The sequence below is a fragment of the Cuculus canorus genome, chromosome 5, assembly GCF_017976375.1.
Source record: "Cuculus canorus isolate bCucCan1 chromosome 5, bCucCan1.pri, whole genome shotgun sequence".
NCBI lineage: Eukaryota > Metazoa > Chordata > Aves > Cuculiformes > Cuculidae > Cuculus > Cuculus canorus.
In genome coordinates, this window is record NC_071405.1 from 59,852,326 (window position 1) to 59,873,180 (window position 20,855).

A 20,855-nucleotide genomic window follows, 5' to 3' on the forward strand; every position below is an offset into this window, starting at 1 on the left:
TCATTTTGCATAGGGGGAGACTTGGGTAAATATGCTTCTAGACCCATTGCTTCAATTGAATGCTTCACAGTTATCTTGGAGTGTATATTATACACATATTCTGCGGAAGCACGTATCCTTGAATTAGTATTTAATATTATAATATTATGTTAGAAAACTAGTATTTCCTGACCACAAGTTCAACAACCAGTTGACAAAAAAAAACCCAAACCCAAAAATCTTAGTGCCCAAACTACAGATGTGCATTGAATTTTCTGTGTTTCATTACAATACAGTCTATAAATGCTTGAAAATCTGCTGTTTCGTGAGCAATGTCAGATTATTTCCACAGCCTTACATACCCAAGCATTCTTTGATTTAATTTGTATTCTTTTTCAATGCAGTCTAAAGGTATTGTCTTAGTCATCCCAGTTACCTTCATTACAGATGGACAAAGAGCTCATTTGAGAACTTTACTTTTTCCTACTCGTATATTACAAACAGGCTACTAAGCACCTTATTCTGGGGATCTGCCTGGTGGGCAGGACTGACAAATATTTAGTTCTCACAAGTTGTTCTTCATTCAGTGCTGCTAGAGTGTGTATATTCGTTTCTTTAGATTCTAGGTATAAATCCCACTGATATCAACAATAATGTCTCCTCTGACTTGCTGAGACACCCTCCCTCCCTGAATAATTTGTCGGTTGTTGGTTAAACAGTCTCAGGTTAAGAAAGTGAACCAAGATATTCACCTTCCCATGTGCACAACTGCATTACTGCATTAAGAAGTGCCATCTCCTCCATTTGTGCCATTTTTAAAGGAAAACCAATCCCCATTTACTTTTTTGAAAGTGGAGGCCAGGGCACCTCATTACGTGCAGTGACGTGGGTCTCAAACAAAGGAGGTGTCACCCTTAGCCTTGAAAGGCAATCTGAGGAGTGTGACTTCAGCCCAATCACTGCTGGATTGAGTGTGTTTGTTCGAGTCTTTGTCCATTTTGGTTACACATTTGATTTTTTGATTCTGTCATCTGAGGCCTCTTGCAGCACATGAATTCTACAGTCCTCTAGGTTAAGCGTTTGAACCAATATCTTGAATTTGGTATTACAACTCCTAAATTGTATTTTTTTTGTACTAAGTATGAATGAGACTAATGGGATTAGAAAAACACTGGGATGTTGACTGCTGGTGGTTGGGAGAACACATTACAGTGTTCACCCTTCTTTTAGCATACCCTCTGGATATGTCTGCCACTGGAATCTTACAGAGAACAGGTTGTTGATCCTGCAACTGTTCCTGTGTTGGCAGGTAGAGTGATCAAGTAAGAATGATCTTTGGACCACAATGGTCCGTGCCAAGGGCCCGCTATATACACTAAATAAGTATCAGGTGAGTTTACATCACCTGTGTCTAGCCTACACCTATTACTGCTCATTAGTAATCCGAGTGCACTGGGAGCGCTTAGGGAACACATCTTGTTTAGCATTCACCTTAAAAGGATCCAGCTGGCACACTCAGAGATCACACCAAGATATGAGACGAAGCACAATAATTGGAGTACCTGGATATTCGCACGCTCCTTATCCAAAACAAAACACTGATGGAGACACAGCCAGTGTAACCACTTTTGTTTTTGAGAAGCTAGTGTCCTACAACTTTTAGATGACTTTGTCTCTTTACTTGTGATATTGGAATTGCTACGGTACTAGAAGATTACTAATTAATGTAGTTTTCGTAGATGGAATGCAAGGTTTAAAGGATCTGACAATATTCAGGACTTTTTTCTTTTAATACTTGTAGAAAAGAACAAAAATGAGGAGCATCTTGTGAGAGGTGGTTTTTTAAACCATTGTGGTTACTGCCTCATGCAGTAAATTTATGAACCTATAGTTCAACTGCCCTCTATCCATTTCAGAAATCATCAACATTCCTACATCCTAATGACACAGAAGGATTGCTTGTTACTCTCTTGCTTTTCCAGAGAGGTTGGCCATACAGTTTTCTTGGAGCAATGGCCTAAAAGGGGAAAGTAGAGGACTCCTAAACAGTGAGTATAAAATGAAAACAGGGAGCATAAGGTGTTTTAAACACAGTATATATATTTAGCAATAAAAGAAAAACAGGAAATTAGTGCCACTTTTTTCCATTTTGGAGTCCAGAATGGTCAATCTGTATTATCATTCAATCAGTGATACAAACCCAAATCAATTCCAGCATAGTGAATTTTAATGGCCAAGCAAAGAAACTTTGAAAAATGAGCAGTTTCTAATGAGACCACCTTCACCAAAGCAGAATGCTGCTGGACAGATATTGGATCTCACACAGGAATTTTGTCCCATTTGACCCTGATGTGTCCTACAGTAGCAGGCTTACCATGAACAGAGAAGAAAGCAAATGCAAAACAATCAGATATTGTTTAAAAATTTGGATTTCAAGATCTGCCATGAAATATTTTAGGGCATACTTTTCACATGTAACACTTTGGAGGTCAATTCTTTCTAGCCAAAGCTATTTTCATCTTGAACATCCGGTTAGGATTCTCAGCACTGCTGTTCTAGACACATTAATCTGGCATTCAACAAAGCTGAAGTGAAAAGCCTTCTCTCTGGTTTTACTTTTATGGAAGAGCAAAGCAACAAATAAGCAGGCGGAGAACAACTCTCATAATTACATACCAATTCTAGACCCCATGGTTCTTAACTTGATCTACAGCTGGAGAGATGGATATTTTTTTCTGATTTTAATGATTATCCCCACTACTACACTAAAAGAAGAATCGAATACTTTCCAAGGACTCTCATGGAAAGAAAGGCAAAAAAAAGGGGAAGAAAAACAAGGGGGAAAAGTCCACCAAGTTCCAAATGCCAGTTAAGACAGTATCCACGTTGGATGTGATAGTTGCTTGTTCAAGCTCTCAATTAACCTTAGGCTCCCATTTTCTTGATGAGTTCTTTAACTACCCAGCTGTATATCTGAGTAGGTTGAAGGCTTTCTAATTAGCTCAACTTTGTAAAAAATTAAAGATCCATTAAACTGTTGCACCTACATAGAATGTAAGTGACCTAGTCAGACTAATTAAGAATGTGGTCTTCAATTTAGGCCTTCCATCTACCAAAGATATCACATAACAAGCAGGCAAGTGTTTGGTACATTGAGAGTTGTTCTAACCATGCATAATAACTTTTTTTTTTTTTTTTAAGGAGATTCTATTTTAAGGCTTAAATATTAACAGCTGTCAGAATCTCTAGCAGCCTTACTTTTTCCAGGTAATTTTTAAATCAAAGTTACCATCATTCATTAAATCCCTTATTTTAATAAATAGAGCTTAACTATGCAAGCAACTACAGAAATTACCAGACTTCACAGATATTTCCCTCAGTCTGAGCTGCCTCCAGTGTAGTGGTGCTGGAGAAAATTATTACATTTAACAACTGGAGCTACTCATGAGCAGAAGTTAGCTGTTACGACCCGCCCATGAATAAACAGGAACCTTTAGCGCAAAGTTCAGAGATTAATAGATGCACAGTCATTAAGTACAGCCTGCTCTGACTTCTACCTAGCACGGGCCACACAACCACATCCGGTAATTCATACACAACCTAGCAAGGAATCCACCCTTAGTTTTGCTCAAGATACCCAAGTTGGTTATCTAACCATCCATCCACCTATTCATTCAACTTGCTGATTATTTAACGGTGACTGAATTTCTCACTGTTTTCCCCTCCCTTATCCTAAACAGTTGCAGTATGTAACATACACTATCATATTCCTATATAATTTCTCCTACAAATTATCATAATTAAAATACTGTTATCTTTCTTACTTCTATTTACTATACTCATACAAAAGAATTATTATCTTTTGCTCTACTGGAAGGACTTTAAATATTTGGTAAAATTCAAAATTTAATCTAGAGTCAGAATATCCTCATTGCTGTGAGGAAGTCAGATATTTTTGAGAAAATGATAAGCAGGACTGATCTCATGATACCAAGCTTTTCATCCCTACTGAAGCCTTGGCAACCGCCTCATTATCCTCAATGTCAATATAGCCAGGAATGTTAGTCTGAAATTTCCTTGACCAGTTGAATCACTTTGATTGTAAAACAAAAAAAGTTCATAATAAAATGACTTATCTTTTAATACTTCCCATACTTACTATTTCTGGATAGAAAACAAGCACCAATGAGATAAAGTATAAAATCAAAAGATAACTGACTGATGACCAACAACAGGAGTAGAGGCAATAGACATAAACTGCAATACAGTAGGTTCTCTCTGAATATCAGGAAACATTTTTACTGTGAGGATGACTGAGCACTGGCTCAGGGAGTTTGTGGATTTATCTCCATCCTTGGAGATATTCAAAAGCTATGTTGACACATTTCTGAGCAACCAGCTCCAGGTGGCCCAGCTTGAGCAAGGAAGTTGGACTAAACGACCTCCAGAGGTCCTTTCCAACCTCAGCCACTCTGTGATTCTGTAACAATGTGTACTGGATTTAGACTACTTGGCCCAAGTAAATGCTATTATTACTTTCTTACTGAACACTATTTATCAAATTTTACCTTGACCTTGCAAAGAAAGGGTGCCTGCAATAGCTCCGCAGAAGTAGATTAATACAACACAGTAATCACAGCCCCCTGAAGCACCTCCTAAGGTGTCAGCCAACAATGGCTATTTCCCTCCAATCCAATTCATTAAAGAATATTTCCAAAAGATATCATAATTCCATGCATTTGCACAAGTTTCTTGTAGGACAGATTTCCAGTGACCTTAGGCTGTAATTTTTCATTACATAAAGACCCCTTTTTAGTGTCAAGAAAGTGAGGAACAGCTTCGTACCATCTAGATGACAGTTCAAGATGAGCAATATTAACTTTAAATAGCAAATTAATCTTTTTATAGACCATGCTTAATCCTTGAGCAGAACCTTACAGTTATTAGCACCACCTGGTGCAATATGCATAAAATTTGCTGCCACTGTTAAGATAGACTAAAGCTTATGCTACATTTCAATTCCACTTAAGGTTTCAAATAAGGATTTAAGTGGGATTTAGAGATATGGAGTGAAAGGAGTGGCTAAGCTAGTCATTTGCCAGGGTGGTGCACTTGCTATGAACTCATTGTGTGGAGGCATCCAGACCTAAATATGCAAAGTAACTGAATATGCCTTTTACTAATTATATAAATAAATTCTGACTGTACATAGAATTTTAAATATAACTTTAATGTAGATGATAAAATATATCAAAAAATTAATAAAAAGAACAATGTCTTTTCAGGTCATCTGTCTTATATCTCTTTGCTGAACGACATGAATATTGCTAAAAATACTAGACATTACAATGATGAGAATAAAAAAAATACAAAGAACAAAGCTTTTTCTCAATGGTTTTACAGATCTAAGATACCCAGAAATATGCAAAACTGAAAAAAAATGAGATTCTTTCTCTTATTGATTTGGTCAGTTGGTAAAAAGGCTGTGGCAGTAAGTATGTATAGTACCTGTGTTTTGATCTTTCTTAAGGTGTAATAGAGAGGTTATACATTTCATCTGAGCTGACAGCAGTTTGAAATGTTACAGATAGGCTTCCTGAGCACCACCATTATTTACTGTTTGACTGTAATGTCAGTCTTTTTCTGCTTCTTCAATATTGTTTGCACTTTGCCTTTGTGAAAAGGGCCTTGATTGAACCATACAAGAGGAGATATTTCTATCTTTCTATGGGATCAATGAAGATGTGTTTACAGGTCCAAGACACAGTGTACACACCACAATAATGGATTTTAGCCTGTTTGTTGACTGAAAGCTCCTTTTCTTTGTAACTTGTCAATCTTGCATCTATTACTTGATTGCAACATAAAAGGCTATTTGGACAAGCTCTGAAACAACAACTGTATCAATCTGACTGAAGTGGTTACCTGCACTAAGTATGCAGCCTTCAGGAAGATAAATCACTTCAAACTTAAAATCATGCAGGACTTTATTTGCCTCTCTATCTGTCATCTCTCCTTGTGTGTGCAGCTTTCTTTAAAATGTTTTTATTGAAATAGTACTAATCAACATGGGATTGCAATGAAATAATGAAAATTAAAATCCCACACAGTTAACTTTGGCAACTCCGAATATAAGCAGAAACTGAATGAACAAATCAATATTCCAGCATTTACCTTTTCTATCACTGATCTCTTGTATCCTGCAATGTCCATTGCATATTTAGTCAAGAGTGACTGTCCTTAGCTTCTAGTCCTCAGATGTTGTAATGTTGTCCATTGGAGGAACTTACTCTTTCCTTACCACTCTAGGTAGTGACAGTCGTATACCCTGAAGCATCTCATCTTGTTACACGCATTGAGTCTTGAAAAATGCGTGCATTCATAATTCAAATAAAGGTATTTATCCCCTAAACCAAAATACAGCTAAACTGTTTGATTCAATGACCTCCAGAGAAAGCAAACTCCACAGGGTGACAGCATGCAGCATAAACTCTGTCAGAGAGCTTATACTGTTGCACAGAAAAAGAAAAATAGAACAAGAGAGTCCTGTTTCTGAATGTCATAACAAGTCCAAGTGGAATGACACCTCAGGGAGTGCAAGCCAACAGGGGAAGTTTGTCCTGGACTACCACAGAGGTAACTGTGCTAAGCCAGAATGCTTGCAGGGGTAAACGCTGTAATCACAGCAGCAGGGACTTGAGTTCAACAATAGCTGTAATCAGCACTGAATTTTCTTGATTTTCCTCTCTCTGCTTTGTGCTAACTAGAGCCAGCAGTGGGAGCACCTGATCCTCCTAACTCAACAGCTCTCCAGCTCCAGAAGTCCACATGTATACAGCCTGTCTGCCAGCACTGCAGGATAGCAGAGAAGAAAAACTACCATTTTCATTTCATGATAGGATTTTAAGACGTATCAAGCTTGGTTTCAGCACACTCCTAGCAGATCCCTGCAACTCTGCAGGACTGAATATGCTTGGCTAGAAAGGCAAACACAATACCAAAGGTGATACTGAAAGAAACATCAATTTGAAACTTGATGCAGCTCTGAAAAAAACCAACAAAAATTATGTCCTCGCAACAAAGTTCAGCCATTTGAAATGTATTCACAAACTGCAGAATACTGATACATTTTTTGTTACTATAGTGGTCATTTCTAAAATTATAATTGCTAGAAGCAGCTATTTCTCATTTGGAATAGAAGAACAACAGTTGACTTGACCTACACACTGTTATTCCCTGGTAGCAAGGACAGTAACAAGAAAAGGACAGCAAACATTTCTTTCAAAAATAATATCCTATCCAGCAGTGATTAAACTGCTATCAAAAGAAAATACTGCAGTCTCAGTGCTATCATACTGGAAAGCTTCACTGGAAGTAACATTTTTAGTAACACAGCTTTTCTAACTAAAATGTAGAAATGTTCTTTCAAAGTTGCATAGAACTGCCTGTTTCACTCTCCTTTATTCATGCTTGCTCACAAAAGTCACAAGTAATTAACTTCTGTCTGAATGAGTCACGGTTCTAAAAGCTTGTACTTTTAAAAAGATCACGGCAATGAGTTTAAAAAGACGAGAGGGAGCATATAACAAATTCAGAAATATTATTTTCACGCACATTTCATATGCTGTTTATGAGATGGTTTTGTTCTTTGGCCTTTGCATTTCTGAGGCTCAGTAAAATAAGCTCTGTAGCAATTTTAGAAAACATTTATGTGGTTAGTCAGTAATGACAGTCCTCTTGCCATTGCAGAAGTCATGCAGAAAACTAAAGGCAGCAAATATTGTTGGGAGCAGTGAGCAGCATTACATGTAACAGAAGACTCTTGGGCTGCCATACACTACTTTGTGTGTTGACGTACTGGAGTCGCTTAAAAAACTGTTTTGCAATTATATGGATTTTCAACTATTTCTCTGTGATTTAAAGCAATCATAGAAACAACAATGGTGCTTCAGCATGTTCCTATACACACGTAGTAGACAGGCCAAAGGGGTCACTCTTAATCTGGTTTGTAATTATGTGCCCAATAAACCGGCCAACCCCCCCACAAATATAAACAAAGATGTATTAAGTGGAGTATGCTGAATCCTAAGAACTTTCAAGAAGTTTTATAGAACTATTAGCTTAGGAGGTAATGGAGAATTATTTGTAGAGCTGTATTTCCAATCCCTGTAAGTACCTTTGTTTCAGTTTCAGTGCCATATAATTTATCACATTAGTCATTGTAAAATGGGGCGTATGATGCAGCCTGAAGAAGGAGAATGAATAAAGTATATTTCTGTCTTTTTATACCCTTTTCATTGTCTAAAAAGGAAGTTTCTAAAGATAGAAGATGAAAGCAGTAGAAGCACATGTAAGGGATGGAAGCTGCAACAAATCAGTATTCTATCTACAACGCCAGCCACCAAACATCTTTCTGTAAAGCACAGTACACAAAGAAGCAATTAAGCAACCTTGTTTTGTTTTAGAAGAAAGAAGATACAAAGAAAATAATTACTAAATATCTATAAGGAAATACATATCACAATGTCTTAGAATTTCTGGTACTATGACAACCAAAAATCCCTAAATGGGATGAGCTGCTACTGGTTACTTTCTATAAACATCTGAAAAATCCAAGTTGTGGAAAGCCAGCAATAAAAGCCAAAGGCAGTCCCCCAGTGCCAGCAGTTCAGGTTCTACATAACAGATTTATGCTGCCACTTAAAATGGTCTTAGTGAACTCAACCTTCTTAATATGAAAAATTCTGTCTAAATAAGAAAATTACAGCAGAATGGCACAAGCAAAGAAGCCTAAACTTGTCATTTCATAGATCTGCCCTAAGTGCCGTCAGTTGTAGGTTGCTAAATTTAGGTAAATCAGAGGCAGGGTGAGCACAAGTATGACAAAGTCAAATTTCAGTCAAATTAAAAGGGCAAAAGAATTTATGCTGTTTTCTTTTAAAGCTGTTATAAATTTCACATCCAAAGCAACCTAAAGTACTTTCTACCCCTGAATTAATTTGTAAACATGGGGGACATGGCATACTTTTCCTACTTAAAGTGACAGCGTGCATTCCAATCAAGTCAACAGAAGCTGCCCTTTTTTTTTGTCTCAAACTGACTTCCCACTTGACAGCCTCATGTCACATTGATACCATTAACTCTGTCAATCCCAGTCAGGATTTTTGTCAGCCACAAGTAGAAATAAAGTTAAAAATGTTCACGTGTTCTTTCAAAGCTTGATACAGAGCCTGGTTTTGTATTAATAGTGCACAAAAGCTCAAGCCTTATCTGGATAGCTTCTACTAATCCACCCAATCATGTAAGATCAATGAGCCATTATTATGCTTACTACATGTTGCAATAAGCAAGAAAATAAACAGCTTTATTCTGTATCTATACCTGTGTATTGGTGTTATGCACTGCTAAGACTGCTTATGCAAACCTCTGGCCCAGAGAATGGTTTCAGAGTGCAACTAGTGAGAATAAATTTTAAATACACATAGAGAGCAACAATAACAGAGTACTCAAATGAAAGTAGCAAAAATAAGAATATTTATGAATCCAGGTATTTTTCATGGGAAAAAAAATTTTGCACAATAAATATTGATGCTTCAGGTCACACAGCTTTTCCCATTTTTCACTCAAAATGAAAACTTTTCCTTAAAAATTTTCAAAATATTTACAACAGAACTTCAAATATGTTCATATAGCAGCCTCCCAAGTTAACACAATGTGGCAAAAAACAATTTATTTTCAACTTATTCGTGCAATCTTTAAAAAGTCTTGCTTCAGAATCCAGTTTGATATTCCCTCAAGTTGCATAAAGACAGAAAGAAGTTATTTAGAAGTCAGATCTAATCAATAGGTTCAGAGTAATTGTCAATAAAAACTCATAGGCAGTCAATTTGGGAACTTAGTTTCTTTATTTTTTAGCAATTGCAGAGATAAACAGGTGGTTCTCAACAGTGTTGGTTAAAAAAGAAAATGCCTCACTATTATTAAATTTCTGGAATATAAAAATTTCTTTTTAAAGACATAGTTTGTTAAATGACCATGACTGTAATTTGGTTGTAAGGGCACCCACCTCATTCTTGGCCCAAAAGAATCTCTGTGCAACCAAATAAAACATTTATTAGATAAGTACATGAAACAGGGAAGAAAGGAACAAGGACAGGTTCTGGACGTTTTTTTCCTCATAAGATCCAAATACTTTCATCATCCTCATTGCTCCTTTCAGCTCAGTGATTCATGGTTTTTTTCAGACCAGTAGAAAAACTTCAACACAAAAGAGGTGCCAACATAAACATCTCAAAATACCCTTGTAGGCAAACTGAGTACTGCCATGTCTAACTACTTTCCTGGTTTCTCACTTCATCTGGGAGAGGATACAAAGTAAAAATATTTCTCTTCTCCATGCAGAATAAGAAAATTTCTGATTGCTTTTACAATTACCGTATAACAGAGAGATGATTGACTTCCCTAAGTAGTCTTATCATTTATGAAGTTGGTAACTTTGACCAAAATACTATTCTTAGAAGTATCTTCTTGATTAAGGGCTTTTGAAATATCATAATTTTATGTTACAATGCTGGACCATCATGTATTTTTATAGGTATTGTAGGCCTTTGTAAAATTGGATCATGCACTTAGGTGAATTAAATGTCTGCATAGATAAACATATGTACTTCAACATTATCTCAGTGGGAAGCCATGAAGAAATTCTGTATCTATTTAAATCAAGCAGTAAATTCTCACTGCAGATATAGAAAGAGGTACTGCAAATATTTCCCAGATTTCCTTTTCCTGAAAAGTTGGTTATCTTGTTAATTCAGGAAGGTATTAACTATCCAATAAATTCAGCATATCCCTAGTTGTAAGCTGTCAGGATGTGACATAACATCCTATAACATGATGCTACATGGTACATAATGCCTTAAATTAAAAAGAAAATGAAAGCAAGGCATTTCTTTCAGAGAAATAGTAGGTAACTAATCTGAATATTTGGGGTAATTGGCTCTAGGAAGAGAAAGAGATCATTATTTCAGGTTCCCTAGTGAGTGTTAATTAGTCATATTGCTTCATTGTTTGACAAAGAGAACATTGCTCGTACTGCTAAATCTATAATGACACATAGGCTTTTGCAGCACAGGTATTTTAAACTACCTTGACTGACTGACAGGTGGGTATTTCTATTCATAGTTGAGTGTGCTCACAGAGTCAGAGTTATGTTGTCTCAGAGGCATGAGAGTTTTCTCATTGTGATCATGAGAAGCTTTTTTTTTTAAAACAGCAGAGAACAAATTACACTCTGACCATTAAAACAGGAATCCTCTATTTGTAAGCATAAAGGGTACACGCTTACATCTAAGAACATGGTCTCAGAGCTACACTTAGCCAGACAGAAGGGTAAATTAGAAGTACTTTACTGTCGTGTTAGACATCCAAGTCCAACACTGAGGTGCAAGAGTGGCAGTATCACACTTGTCAAACTTTTGTTTTGACAGCCAGATCTTCAGCACTAAAAACTTAAGAGACAAATAGTATCACAAAGATAGCTGTATTGCTTTCTGTATCTTTGGTGAAATACATTGCCGGAGAGGAGAGGAGAGGAGAGGAGAGGAGAGGAGAGGAGAGGAGAGGAGAGGAGAGGAGAGGAGAGGAGAGGAGAGGAGAGGAGAAATATTTGCTCTATGGCCTACAGAAACCTCAGATTAAGGTTCTTATTCCAAATAACATTAATTTATTGAAGTCAAACAGTTCAGTATAAATGACTAAGAGAAAACAACCGGAAAATTATATGATGTTCTAACTTTCCCAGACAAGTGGAATGCTTTCAGATTGTTTCTGTATCCTCAAATCTGAAGTGTCTTCCCCCCAACAGGCTTACTGATTGCAATAAAATATGGGATTTCTGTGTGTGAGTGGTTGGTTGGGTTTTTTTCGCCTTTTTTTTTTTTTTAAATGAGAAGGAGATGACCTAGCTCAGACACTCAGGTACCTGTTAGACCCTGCTTGGTCTTCTTCAGTGTAGCTTGCTCATTAGCAGGGTGGATTCTCATGCAGTTCACTAGCTTCTGTATGCATTTGTGTGAAGACTCATCAGATAAAAAGTGACAAATTAAAGCTAGACAGATGAAAATATTCTTGTTGGTAGATTTGTGCTCTGACTTTCTTAAAACTTCTGTACTTTGAGAGTAAATTAATGAACTGATCAGACTTTTGTGCCTTGGATGTACTTTTGGAGGGCAGAACAATGGCTAAGAACGGGAACAGCTTCACTGATTGTCATCATTGCATGTCAGCGAGAACAACTAGATGCCATCTCTTCCCATAAGCTGTATGAACAATCCCAGTGACACTTAGTGCAGGACATTAACACACTAATATTTGAATATCAATGTGGAATTACAGCTTCATCAAGCCTAATCCTGTCCCAGAAAAGACTGCATTATTTTTATATGCTACAATGTTTCCCTTGCAGTCTGGATCTAAGTGCACTTACTCATCCACCTCACATATATAGTGGAGATTTGTCTTCGTAGGATATTATGAAGCCTACTGTGTAATTGCTAAGAATTAGCCTGACCACCATTATTCTGCATGAAAACATACATCTTGTAACAATGAGATTCTGTCAATGTCTAAAATAGGAACACCTTTTATCAGAGGCGATTATACCTTATATGACATTGAAGGGTGCAAAAACTCCATCCATAGTGCGAAGCCATACAGCAATGAAAATAGTTACTACTGATTCATAATGACATTTTAAAGAGGCATTAGGTATGGTAATTGGTAATAGTCATCTGTATCCAATCTTGTCCACTTAAACCTCAAAATTTGTCATAAGATCTTTAAATAACAAGACTCCAGATGTCCTGTGACTAAATTTTAGATCATTCTTCCACAACAAGAGGATTGGTCCCACAGCGTTTAAACCCCCGTGCCTCTTGGCACACAGAAGTTCCTATTATCAACACAGGCACATATGCAAATAGAGAAAGGAATACCTCTGAAGTGGTCCTTTTAATCCATTCTAATGATACCTTGGTTTGCAACATGTGGCATTTAACATTTTCAAGGCACCACGTAGACATTAACTAATGGATCCTGACAACATCCCTGTGAGGTAACTGTCTATAATCATCACCATTTACAGGTGGTGAAGCTGACACAGAAGGCCAACTTCATACATGAGCTGCAGTAGGGATACACTTAGCCAGATTAGTTAAGTGTCATAAAGAATTTTAAACTAGTCCTTTCTGAGTGTTCACAGCAGAACTAAAACTGGAACCTGGGGTTTCCTCTCTTCGGTCCTCAGCCTCAGTACACCAATGTATTACCTGATGATTTTAAGAAATTCTGGGCCACACTTTCAGCAGCTGCAATTTTTCTGAATTCGTCACGGTTGTAACGGTTTACACCAACACTGAATTTAGCCCAAATACCTTCTGAACAGTTTCACACAAAACCTCTTTATGCCTGATTAAATAGAAATTAAATATCTTTTTTTTGGCAACACCTGGTCTCTTCAGGAGCACTTATTTACATTTTGCTGAATTACATAAATACACTACACTTTTTAGATAGCTGCAGACGTATTAATATTGAACTGCAGACAACCACATGTTGGTAATGAGCCCATTTTTTGTCTTGGCTCATGGAAAAGAATGTGCAAATACCTTGTTCTCTGGTATTTTTTGTCTGACAGTAGTGATACAGTGCCGCAGGCACTCTGAAAATAATAGCATAAGGTTAACTGACAATTGCATGTGTATTTACACCGATAGCCTGATATTACCATAATGTTAAAGAAAGAAAAATTCTGGGACTAGAATATGCAACTAAATAAATTTCTAGTCAGTGAAAGCAAATGAAGCTGGAAGAGACATTATGCTCCAGCTGCTCACATAGCTAACACATTCCATAAACATGCCATTTCAGAAACCTCTGAGAATCCTAGAGGAGCAGCGATGACACAAAGAAAAACTTAAAAGCAGTAAAGCATCAGCCCAGCAGTACTTGCATACCTGCTGCTCCCAAGGAAGCTCATAAAGTTTTAAGCTTTTCATAAATGCACTATCAGGTCACACAGAGCAAGGAAATTAAGCAGTGAAGGATTCATCTAAAAGGGAAGTGGTTTTGACAGGTGGAGTTACCTACAAAGTTTTCTTCAAAATAATATGATACTTATTTCAGGAACTAGAGGAGAGTCTGCAGGCCCAAGTCGCAAGGTCTCAAGGTATCATATTTGTGGGACAAATAAAAATTAGTCTAATTATGTACCACACATGTATTTTTTATACATAGAACAGCCCACAAAATTTGTTAATGAGACATCCTAACTGAAACTACACTGCTGGTTTCTTGAAGGCTCCCAACCTTACATTCTGTACCAAGCAGAGAGAGAATTGTTGCACTCAGTGCAGAATCTGAATAAACAGATTTTCTATGCCGCTCATTTGTGCCATGCCTTGCAAATCAATTCCTCTCTCCGTATCACCTGTGCTCCTTTTATGTCTCTTCCTAATTTCCATTAAGCTGTACAATTTAATTTAAGCCTTTAGTTAGGAGTATATTTCTGAGTACTTATGAAATTATAATTATGTCTCTGTAAGCCCAGTATTTGCTACCTCCACCAAGTACACCTTTCCCCTTTAACACTGCTGACCTGCCAGATAAAATAGATCCTACATTTTTACCTGTAAATTAATTACTGAGGGTTTTTTTTTCTATTTTCTTTTCACTTAGGACATAAACAAGTTTCAGATACCTCATTTTAATTCAGAAAGAAGTTTTATCAATTGGTTTCTCTTCAGTAAAATTGAGTCTCTTGAAGCATATATTCTGTAACTAGAGATGATTACCTGGAAGCTCAGGTGATATCATGGTTTTAGTGTTGATCACTGAAGAATCCTGAGGGACAATTTCTGGGAAATTACACTATACCTACCTTTTCACCAGTTGTCTCACTGCCTGACTTTAAATATATTTTTTGCTCAATCAATAATTTCTTAGTTGACAAAAACAATTTTCTAAAAGCTGTGGTAGTATGTAGAATTTGTTATACAGCAGTAACTCAACTTGTCATGTAGTCCAATGGAAAAATTACCAGAAGGCAGTTTCAGCCACTGTCACCAGTGTTTAAACAACAACATGGTGTTTGAGAAACAGGAATTTGATATAAAATCTACATCTGCTAGTGGTGGCAACTTTCCATATTATGTCACCTTAGGTGGTGGACTGAGTCAATACCTTTTGAATTATATCTTACTCAGAGTAAAAGAAACTGTGCAATGTAGAGTGCTGAAAAAAACTTTTAGACTACTGAGCTGGCATGTTGAATATGACACAGTATTGCTACCAGAACATCTGTCAGCACAACACCTTTAACAATTATTAGAGTCTTCAACAATTATTAGAGCAGAACCCTTAACAAATAGGTATATACGTTCCCACTGAGACAACATTGCAAGGAGAGGGAAAATAAAGGGAACACAAGGAGCTCAGATCCTCTCTTTGCCTGCCGCACTCTCTCCCGATTTGTGAGGACATCCCAAGCCTCCCCTGCACCTGGATGGCATGGCTGCAGCAGCACAGAAGGGCACCTGGGGATCTTCTCCGTGTGGTTCAAGGGAGTGGGCAGGGACCAGAACAGCTCCTTTGCTGTTACCAAGGAGCCAGTTCCATCTTCCACTGTCAGCAACCATCTGGTCTGTGCCTACCAGCAGTCCTGGCTGACTGGGGAAGTTCCACTTGGCTGGACGTTGGCAAGTGTTACTCCCGTTTACAAGAAGGGTCAGAAAGAGCACCCAGGGAACTAAAGGCCCATCAGTCTGACCTTAGTGACAGGGAATGGCGTGGAGCACATCATCTTGTGTATAATCACTCATAAGACAGCCCAGTCAACATGGGTTTATGAAAGGCAGGTCCTGTCAAACTAATCTGGTCTCCTTCTATGACAAGGTTACCCGCTTAATTGTCAAGAAAAAGACTGTGAATGTAATGTATCTGGAATTTAGTAAAGCCTTAGACACCATTTCTTACTTGACAAATTGGCCGCTATTGGCCTGGACAGGTGCACCCTCTGCTGGGTGAAAAACTGGCTGGATGACTGGGCCCAAAGGGTGGTGGTGAATGGAGTTAAATCCAGTTGGAGGCTAGTCACAAGCGTTGTTCCCCATGGCTTCGTGCTGGGTCCTGTTCTGTTCAATATCTTTGTCAACTATCTTGATGAAGTGATAGAGCGTACCCTTAGTAAGTTTGTGGATGGCACTACTCTGGAAGGCTCAATCTCCTTGAGGGTAGGGAGGCTCTACAGAGGTATCCGAACAGGCTGGATCAATGGGCTGAGGCCAAGGGCATGAGGTTTAACAGGGCCAAGTGCAGAGTCCTACACTTGAGAAAGAAAAACCCTGTGCAGCACTGCAGACTTGGGGAGGAATGGCTGGAAAGCTGCCAGGCAGAGAAGGACCTGGGGGTGTTTGTTGATGGCCACCTGAATATGAGTTAGCAGTGGCCCAAGTGGCCAAGAAAGCTGATAGCATCTTGGCTTGTATGAGAAACAGTGTGGCCAGCAGGACCAGGGAAGTTATTGTGCCCCTGTACTTGGCATTGGTGATGCAGCACCTTGAATACCCTGTACAGTATTGGGCCCGTCGCTACAAGAAAGACATTGAGGTGCTGGAGCATGTCCAGAGAAAAGCAATGAAGCTGGTGAAGGGATTGGAGGACAAGTTTCATGAGAGGCAGCTTAAGGAGCTGGGGTTGCTTAGCCTGGAGAAAAGAAGGCTAAGAGGACACCTTATCAGTGTCTACAACTAGCTGAAAGGAGGTTGTAAAAAGATGGGTGTTGGTCTTTTCTAATGATAGGATGAGAGGAAATGGCCTCAAATTGCACCAGGGGAGTCTCAGATTAGACATAAAGAAAGATTTCTTCACCAAAATGGTTATCAGGCACTGGATCAGACTGCCCAGCGAAGTGGTTGAGTCAACATCCCTGGAAGTATTTAAAAGACGGGTAGATGAGGTGCTTAGGGATATGGTTTAGTAGTGTACAGTATGGTTGGACTCGATGATCTCAAACTTCTTTTCCAACCAAACAATTCTATGATTCTATGATTCAGCTAAGACACTGGATATGACTTCCCAGTTTTGCACTTCTAAGCCTTCCTTGGGGAGATCATGTCCAAAAGCTAATACAGCTAACAAGATAGATTTTTAACCCAAAATATTGCATGAAATTAGCACTGAAAATAGAAACCAAAGTGAGAGTAACAAGAGTTTAAGAAAAGTGGATTGAAAACCAGTTGTTTCTTCTGTCCCTACAGCATCACCAGTTTGTGTTCACCTGTTTTGCATGACAACAGCCTCCCAGTCCCAAAAGCGTGACTTTTTAACATTTATGTGCTCATTTTGATCTTGAGGTTGTGTAATGCTGATGTGGTCCTCAAAATAGCACCTTAGTCACTAAAAGCTAGGGCATAGATTTTTACTAATTCCTGCTATATTTAGCATTGTAATGCCTTACAGTTTCCCCAATAAGCTTCTATTAAGTTAAATGTCATATGTCTAATTTAACTGTGCCAAAGGCCCAACAGTACTGAAAGAAAATATCCCAACAGCAAGGTCACTTGATTCATAAATAATCACAACTGATGCCAAATTTTCACGGGAACTCTAAATCCAGGGCTTGAATAGGGAGATATAAGACTTTCAAACAGAGAGATTTCATCCTGTTTGTTTGCCTTGGAATATAGTTTATCATATCCAAATCTCCAAATCTTTAAACAAAAATAAAGTTTCAGACACTTTTTGAGAAACTCATTTACATATTAATTTAGTTTGTGCTCAGCGAGTTGTGGCTTTTCCCGTGTTGTTCTCTTTAGGAGCTGGTTCTTGCTAAGCTTTTCATGAAGTTCAACTATATTTGTAAGGACTAGAAAATAACTAAACTGCAGAGCAGTGCTGAATATCACAATATAGGTCATGTTGGTAGAATCATGTTAGTCTAAATATGGAACAAGAAACACTACTTCTCTACTTCTCTGTTATTTTCCAAACAATGTGCATTGCCTAACAATCTATTAAAATCAGATCACAAGTCTTTTGTAAGCAGTGCTATAACAGAAGTCAGGCAATGTCAAAATGAGACTAGTTTGCTTTCCCACTATAAAGACTAGCTTCACCCTTTGAAGCATATTCAAGCAATTTTTTTAAGAAATAAAACCTCAAATTAGTCTGATTTTTTTTCACTTTTTTTACCAAAGTTTTCTTATTTTTTTAAAGGTCAGAATTTTAGAATTTTGTGAAATTACACTAATTTATGAATAGAGGTAGTGTGAGGAGCTGAATTAAAATCTGTCTCAAAGATTGTCAAAAGCTGTTGACAAGCTGCTTGGGATGCTACAGAAACCACAAAGGTGGCAAACCAGTGCTCTGCTGGTGGCGTCATGTAATTGCTGGATACACTGGATAGAAATGCTCACGTGCAGGTGGGCAAAGATGTGCAGGGCATGTACACCACAACTTGGACTGAGGGATATAAAGATATAAAAGAACCTAAAAAAAGCCCATGTGCATGTCTCTGCCCATCACCAACTCTTTGTGGGACCTCAGACTCGCCTCAGAACCCCTCAAGCACCGAACCCTGAAGACGCCACGAACTCATGGTGGGGATTATGCTTGTAACCTTATCCTGAACCTTTGCTTAGCTTTCTGTCTTTGGTCCTCTGTTTCCCATCACTATTTGCCTTTCTCTCACTTTTCATCTAATGCCTTTTTTTTTTTTTTCAATAAAGATTTTTGATGTAGGACATTTGACCTTGGTTGTGTCTTAATCTTGGGTCTGGGGGATTCTGAATGAAATCCTCACAGCTTCTGTCTGGAACCTTTAGAGGTAGTCAGCTTAAATCTGCACTTCTAAGCAGTTCAAATATGCTACTGAAAAACTGGGCTTTGTTCTACAAGTATTTCCTTGGGTTTGCAGTTGTGGCAGGGATTCATGCAGAGTCTGCTGTGGCAAGTGGGTGGCAACTCTGGTGCTGGCTCCCCTGCCTGGCACTACTGCTTTTTAGCTGCTGTTTCAACTCGCTGATGACTGCTGGTACAGATAAGACAACTTTGAGAGAGTGAATGTTGCTCTTAAACTCAAAATAGCAGGACACTCCATTAGGATGGCTTTGCTTCTCACGAAGGTGGGAGATCTGGAGGTGCCCTTTGGAAACAGGCAGAGCCCTTCCCCTACCACTCAACGGGCTGCCCCGCTACCACTTTGTGGGCACCCCTCAATTTTCTCTCCTTTAGCCTTTAGCTGCAATTCATACCTGTTCTTTTCCACTTTTTTTTTTTAATAAGAAATAACCAATATTTGATATTTTCTGTGAATTAAACAGGATTTATGCGTTATGGTTCTGTGTAATGCTCACAAAGGCCATACTTGCAACAAAGCCTATCAGATACTACTTGTCTGTTAAGGAGATCTGGAGTCCTATGTCCAGTTATGGGCTGTAAAGCTCAAGAAAAAAGATTGCAGCGAAGGGCCAGGAAGATGATTAAGGGAGTGGAGATTAGGGGACTCGAACATCTCGTTTATGAGGAAAGGCTGAAAAACCTGGGTCTGTTTAGTATGGAGAAGACTGAGAAGGGATCTTATCCATGCTTATAAATATCTAAAGAAGGTGTGTCAAGAGCATGGGGCCAGACCCTTTTCAGTGGTGCCCAGTGACAGGACAAGGGGCACATGAAGAAATAATAGACAATACTGACAGCGTTTTAATCCTTAACATAACATCACTTGGTGTTGCTAAGCAAAATGTAATGGGATGTGTGTGTCATGTAGGATTTGATTAGTAAAGTTCTTAAGGCTCATCTTACATTCATAATGCCAATTTCTTTTAAAGGAAGGAATACAGAGAGTTATTGCAACCAAAAGTAAAATATTGTTAAGCATTTTCCATGGAGGAACTTTGTGTACATACACATGCCTTAGCACCAACTTTATCTCCAAAAATATACTCTATCCCAACTCCTCATTCATCAACCCTTCTCCTCAGCTACACTTTCTCTTTGTCAAATTCCTCAGAAACCTGAAAGCTCCACTTCTTTTTCAAACTGGCATAGTTGGATCACTTATATTTTCCTTACCTTCCAGACTATCTTCACAAACACATAAAACCAAGAATAATCCTACTTTCTTAATATCAGTCAGGTTTGACATACCAGCAAAGACAGATAAAAATTTTTTGGTTTTTAACAAAAGAATACAATTTTTCTTAAACAGAAAATATTTTAAGGAAAAGAAATATCCCTTAATATTGGAGAGATTAAATCATTAGAAATAATTCCCCATTTGCCTTAAATTTGAATAATTCCACTGTGGTTTTTTTTCCCCCTCACAGTCTTTACTCATTTACCTAAACTCATCATTCACTCTTGAGTACATATTTGCTCTACTGATATCTCTTTGATGTCACAATCCAAACCATAGAGTTGTTAGGACACAATACTTTTGGGACAACATAACTATGTGTTTTTTAAAAGTAGCCAAAAGCTGCTGAAAAGCTTCAAATCTAATGAGGCATAATTTATAGGGGGACAGTTTCTTCTACCAGAATCATTGAATATGACCATAGAAAGCAAATGAACCTTCAGCTGCACCAGCCATTCCCCAGACTCTTCTTCAGCTTAAAGAATTTTTTTACAGCTATGTTTATTTGAATTTTCCCCATAATGTTCACTGTCCTCTTTGTAATACGATAGCTACACCAATATTGCTGATTCTAGCTAAGGTAACTGCATTTCTATGGTGGAAATGCAATCATTGGAAACTGCATTCCAGGTTTCTCAGATACTGCACACACTTCATTATTATTTCCATCTTTGGGGTGTTAGTG